Consider the following 7,428-nt stretch of genomic DNA (forward strand, 5'->3'; position numbering starts at 1 on the left):
AGAATCAAATCCATCATTAAGACATTTTTAACTAAAATACGAGTCCACCTCCAGCGAAAAAGTCCATCTCACATCAACCCACATATTTGTTTACAACTGTTTTAAAGTGTTTTCAGTTGTAAACAGTGTTTGATCTGTGCATATTTCCCTCCTGATTCAGACCAAAGGACTTTTTCACTGGAGAAAGCAACATTATGGATGGAGTAAAACTCATATTTAGCCGGAAGCAACGGTTTGATGTTAAAAATGTTTCAATGATGACTTGGTTTTCATGCAAACTCACAGTTTTTTGCTTCTCAAGACGTTAACTGGTAAACTGGAGTGGTGTGGATTATTGTGATGTTTTTATCAGCTGTTTGGACTCTCATTCTGACGGCACCCATTCACTCCAATGGTGAGCAACTAATGGAAAGACACATTTCTCCATGAAGAAGCAAACTTATTGTTAACAAACTCATGATTTTGGTAATTCCAACAAACCCTGATTGAAAGGACCATTTGAGATGTTTGTCAGTGTGTTTCTGGATATGTCAAACGTCACCTTTAGACTGTTTTTATTGTTAGTTTCACACGTAAACTGAGAGGTTTCACCCTCTCCCAGGTTTCCACACTTTGTTCTTGAGTTTTTAGATTCATGTTGTCTTTGTGTCAAGTCCACCATACTCAAAACTACAGTTTCTTAGCATTTTTATGTTTAGCTAGTGATTTTCACGTGAATAGTACGAGAGACATTACATGAGCTGCATCTACTGTATTACATCTGTTACCCAAAAACCCTCAACCGCTTTGACCTTCCCATGAAATTTACAAGTACCCACAATTCTTGTTCCCCTTCACCTCTACCTCTCAGTATTGTCTCTAGCTGTTATAATGTCAACGGATGCAACAGAAAAGTCCAAACCTGCCAGTTTCAGTCTCTTTAAGTTTTATTTCAGTGCATGCATTTGGATTCACAATCTAGGTTTTTATTGGCATTGGTGGTTTCTTAAAGAACCTTTAACGTCTATAGAATCTTTCCATTCCACAAAAGGTACTTTGAAATATTACAATGTTCTTCTTTTATTTTTTGAAAGGTTCTTTGGGGAACCCAAAAATGGTTCTTCTTTGCTGTGAAAACCCCCATTTGAAATCTTTATTTTTACGAATCAGTCGTATTAGACATTGAACATCTTTATTTTTTAATTCCCACAATGAAAACTTGATCTGAATTGACCAACTACCCAACCCAGTATTGCACAAGTCAAACTACTTGTCATCATGATCAATATTTTCTAGTGATTTTGAGCTAATTTCAGTCTTCAAACAGCCATCAGGTTGGCGATGGGAGTTACTGGAACATGCAAATGTGATGAGTTGTTACAGTTAAGATAAACAAATTGAATTGGCGTAGTGAACTTGAAACAACATGAGTGGAAGTGAATTTGTGAGCGATTGATCTGCAGGCTGTTAGTGTAAATTTAAAAATGGTTTCTATCCAATCTAAACTCTATGGCTTGGTGATGTTGAGTTATTCCTTGACCGGTTGCTTTAATTTATTGACTTTCTTTAGTTGATGATGCTTTTGTGAAGCACAATGTGCGGTTACTGTCTTTGTCTGTGTGGCTGAACTGGGAACTTTGTAAAGCGTTTTCGGCCAAACTTGCGAACAAATCGAAAGCTGGTTAGAGTTGATGTGATTTGTACATTAGTTGCGTGTGACTTCTGTTGGTTTTATATTTCGCACAGACTAATTATGATGCCATAAACATAATTTCTCCAATTAAAGTCAACATGAAACAGCTTGCAACCCTTTTTACTTGGAAAATGCGATGTTTTAGATTGAAAATGGATATTTATTGTGTAAATATTTTTTAATAACCAATAACATGAGCAACATGATCTTAAAAGCAATTTTATGTGCATTTCAAGATGAATGTTGGTGAAAGATTGGTGTTATTGTGAATTGTTAGGAACATTTTCACTGCAAACAAATTATTTTTTTTACTCTGTCACTGAAAAAAATGATTGATTGAATTTACTCATTTTTTAAGGTTATTGGTTGCACTCAATAAATTAAGCTACATTTAAATAAATTTAGTTTAGTAACTTTTAACATTTTTTACTTAAATGCAGCTAAAATAATTTGACTGCAACCACTTACCTTAATTTTTTTAAGTAGATTCAATGAATAATTTTTTCAGTGCAGTGAAAATATCTAAACATTTATAAATCAAGATACATTTATTTTAAATCTGAAGCTTTTATTTCATTGGATTTACTAAATTTTTTAAGTTAAGTGGTCGCAATCAATTTATTTTAGCTACATTTAAATAAACAAATTTAGTTGACTAACATTCAACATTTTTTACTTAAATGCAGATAAAATTAATTGATTGCAACCACTTACCTTACTTTTTTTAGTAAATTCAATGAATCATTTTTTTTCAGTGCAGTACAAATATATGAACATTCATAAATCAAGATACATTTATTTAAAGCTGAAGCTTTATTTAATTGAATTTACTCAATTTTTTAAGTTAAGTGGTTGCAATCAATTTATTTTAGCTACATTTAAATAAACAAATTTAGTTGACCAATTTTCAACATTTTTTACTTAAATGCAGTTAAAATAAATTGATTGCAACCACTTTAATTCTTTTTAGTAAATTTACATTTATTTAAAGCTAAAGCTTTATTTCATTGAATTAACTCAATTTTTAAGGTAAGTGGTTGCAATCAATTTATTTTAGCTACATTTAAATACATTTAGTTGACTACCTTTCAACTTTTTTTACATAAATGCAGTTAAAATAAATTGATTGCAACCACTTACCTTACTTTTTTTGTAAATTTACATTTATTTAAAGCTAAAGCTTTATTTCATTGAATTTACTCAATTTTTAAGGTAAGTGGTTGCATTCAATTTATTTGAGCTACATTTAAATAAATTTAGTTGACTACCTTTCAATTTTTTTACTTAAATGCAGCTACAATAAATTAATTGCAACCAACTTACATTACTTTTTTTTTAGTAAATTCAATGAATATTTTTTTCAGTGCAGTACAAATATCTGAACATTGATAAATCAAGATACATTTATTTTAAATCTGAAGCTTTATTTTATTGGATTTACTAAATTTTTTAAGTTAAGTGGTCGCAATCAATTTATTTTAGCTGCATTTAAATAAATTTAGTTGACCAATTTACAACATTTTTTTACTTAAATGCAGTTAAAATAAATTGATTGCAACCACTTACTTTAATTCTTTTTAGTAAATTTACATTTATTTAAAGCTAAAGCTTTATTTCATTGAATTTACTCAATTTTTAAAGTAAGTGGTTGCAATCAATTTATTTTAGCTACATTTAAATACATTTAGTTGCCTAACTTTCAACTTTTATTTACTTAAATGCAGCTAAAATAAGTCAATTGCAACCACGTATCTTACTTTTTTTAGTGCAGTACAAATATCTGAACATTGATAAATCAAGATACATTATTTAAAGCTGAAGCTTTATTTCATTGGATTTACTAAATTTTTTAAGTTAAGTGGTCACAATCAATTTATTTTAGCTACATTTAAATAAACAAATTTAGTTGACTAACATTCAACATTTTTTACTTAAATGCAGATAAAATTAATTGATTGCAACCACTTACCTTACTTTTTTTAGTAAATTCAATGAATCATTTTTTTTTTCAGTGCAGTACAAATATCTGAACATTCATAAATCAAGATACATTTATTTAAAGCTGAAGCTTGATTTCATTGAATTTATTCAATTTTTTAAAGGTAAGTGGTTGCAATCGATTTATTTTAGCTGCATTTAAATAAATTTAGTTGACCAATTTTCAACATTTGTTTACTTAAATGCAGTTAAAATAAATTGATTGCAACCACTTTAATTCTTTTTAGTAAATTTACATTTATTTAAAGCTAAAGCTTTATTTCATTAAATTAACTCAAATTTTTAAGTTAAGTGGTTGCAATCAATTTATTTTACCTACATTTAAATAAACAAATTTAGTTGACTAACTTTCAACTTTTTTACTTAAATGCAGCTAAAATAAATTGATTGCAACCACTTACCTTATTTTTTTTTTTGTAAATTTACATTTATTTAAAGCTAAAGCTTTATTTCATTGAATTTACTCAATTTTTAAGGTAAGTGGTTGCATTCAATTTATTTGAGCTACATTTAAATAAATTTAGTTGACTACCTTTCAATTTTTTTACTTAAATGCAGCTACAATAAATTAATTGCAACCAACTTACATTACTTTTTTTTTAGTAAATTCAATGAATTTTTTTTTCAGTGCAGTACAAATATCTGAACATTGATAAATCAAGATACATTTATTTAAAGCTGAAGCTTTATTTCATTGAATTTACTCAATTTTTTAAGTTAAGTGGTTGCAATCAATTTATTTTAGCTACATTTAAATAAACAAATTTAGTTGACTAACATTCAACATTTTTTACTTAAATGCAGCTACAATAAATTAATTGCAACCACTTACCTTACTTTTTTTTTTAGTAAATTCAATGAATATTTTTTTCAGTGCAGTACAAATATCAGAACATTCATGAGTCAAGATATATTTATTTAAAGTCTATCAAAATGAAATTAGCTTTTGATTATTTCCTGATAATTCTTTTTTTCCGTTTTAAGCAAAAACTCTTTACTTTGGTACTTTGTTCACAAAACAAGACTCATTTTGCTTCTAAAGTAAATGTATCTTAATTTAAAAATGTTTTGTAATCAAAATGACAAAATACGAAGAAATTCTTTTTTGCAGTTAATCTGTTTTGATTTTGTGTTTATTTAAACGATGACATCTAAGGATTTTATTGCATGCTAAATTGAAATGACATTAAATGATAGGATTCCCTACAAATGATATAAAAGGGTTGCCTTCACAACGTTAAATTCATTTAAAGTGCCTTCTGTCCACTGGGCCTTGGAGTTTGGAGTCAAAACTGGTTTGGTTAAAGTCTTTCTCGCCTCTATGTGGGTGAGTTAAGATCATTGGAATATCTGCGGTGTTATTGTCTCATAACTCACCTTTAAACAAAAGCAAAAACTGTACACCTAAATCCTGATGTGTTTCATAAAGCGGTTTGGTTGTTCCTTCAGTCATCTTGTGTTATTTCTCAATAGTTTTCTGCAAACACAACATCTGTCCTGAGAATCCTACCTTTGTGAGTTTGTAGTAAATAGCATTTTTTTAGTTCATTTTATTTCCTGCTGTAATTATCGGGGCGTCTTGATGAGGATGAGCCCCTGTAGATGTACAGACTGTTAACGTTTTAGCTATTTGAGTAGATACACGGACATGAGAAACCAGAAACGGACGGATTGGAGAATTCATGTTTGGCGTGGGTTTTTATTTACAGTCGTACCTTTTTGGGGAAAATAAAGTGTTTGGGTTTGCTTCTGTATTTGCCAAATCTAAGTGAAAATGCTGTATTTTCTTACGTGGATGAGGTGTTTCGGAGAAGGCCGTCGGAGGGATTGTGTGTCTGGGAATCAGCTGGAGGAGACACTGCAGTGAACATGAACGTGTGTCATTGTTGTGTGGATTTGAGCTGCCATTAAAACATTCCCCCAGACCTCTCTGAGCCCTTCTGTCCTTTGACCTCATGGAAAAGCATACTTTGATACTACTCTTTTCACATTAAGTGTGCAGTACAGCAGGATGTTTGCATGCAAATTATTTTGAATGCATGAAAAATTTCTTTTTTTAATCTCGTTCTCAACTCAGGTTTTATAAAGCAAAGAAAATGCAATAAGCAACATATCAGTATGGTCTATTTAAATGTTTAAAGAACACACAATCTTTCCAAAGTTAGTTTTTTTTTTACTGTTTAAGGGCAGACACTGCAGGCAAAAACGCTGTTTTTTCATGCACCTATCAAGTTTGATATTTTGGGCTTTTTGGTGTTTCATAAAGTGTTTTTTCAGACTAGAGGAAAGAAAACACCCAAAAGACACTGTTACGTGCTTCTTTTAAAGCACTTTATCTATTTGTGTCAATAGATTTTAATTACAATCCATATTTTTAAAGGCAGTTTTCTCAAAAAGAGTTTTTTCTCCTGCACTGAGCCATAAATCTCCACTTCAGTAGCACTTACACACACCAAACTTTACATTTCTATTTATGTCTATATTCTGAAGGTTTTTACAGAGGGATTTGTTCATATATAATTAGCCTTATTTTATACATTTTATTCACCCAAAAATGGTAAAAAAAAATGTTTTCTGTAGTGTTTTCTGAATTATGGAGTGACAAAATGAGACCAAAACCCCTCTGTAAAAACATTTGACTCTAATATGTCAAAAAAAATTGAACAAGAATTTTGAATCCAGTGTAGATTTCTGTATTAGAAATGTATGCAAATTAGCACATATTTCATTAAATAATACCTCATTTGCATATTTAGAAAACTTGTAATACAAAAAATGTTTGCAATTATTAATGTAATCAATCAACTGAGTAAGGTGATAACTATTAGTTAATTTTTTTCTCCTATTCACCTGCAGTGTCGTGTTCCTTATGAAACACATCAATATGGTCTCTATATAAATGTTTAAAGAACAAACAATGATAGAAATGGTACTTTTTTTTCCAAATTCCAAATATATTTTTCTGTGATTAAGTATGTCTAATTAATTGTGACCATGACACTTGTGCAATTTAACAATTTTTTTAAACAGCCATTTATTAGCCCAAAACTTGATCAAAAATGTGTTTTGTTTTGTTTTGTTTTAGAACCGTATGCAATATTTTAATAATTTAATCATTTTTCCCAAATGTAACTTTAATTTCTTTTTTTATTTTGTTGGTTTGTTTGTTTACCAAATTGTGTTTTCTGTTTTAACTTTTCTGATTCATTTCATTTCATTAATGGTTTAAATCAATTTTAATAATCAAAAAGCATTTAATTAATTGGATTCCTAAAAACTTTTTGTTAAACTATTTGTTTAATTATTTTACAATAATAGGGCCCTACTATAGAGGATTTTTGATCCACAGAAATGTATTTTAATTATTCTGGTACAGTAAATTCCATTCGATTAGGACTGATTTATAAAAAAAACAAAAAAAAAACTTTAACCACTAGAAAAAAGTAAAATGTTAATTTAAATTTAACATATTTTTGTTTTGTTTTCTAATGCAAAAGATACTTAAATCAAGATGCAAAGTGACAAAATAAGTCTTGCTAGACCAAATGAAGTGAGTTTATTTTTAAACCAAGTACAAATATCTGAGGGTGCAAAAAAATCAAAATATTGAGAAAATCACCTTTAAAGTTGTCTAAATGAAGTTCTTAGCAATGCATATTATAATCAGAAATGAAGTTTTCATATATTTATGTTACAACATTTACAAAATATGTTCTTGGAACATGATCTTGATTTTAAAACATGATTTTTGGCATAAA

This window comes from Garra rufa, chromosome 5 (genome assembly GCF_049309525.1).
Source record: "Garra rufa chromosome 5, GarRuf1.0, whole genome shotgun sequence".
In the NCBI taxonomy this organism is placed as follows: Eukaryota; Metazoa; Chordata; class Actinopteri; order Cypriniformes; family Cyprinidae; genus Garra; species Garra rufa.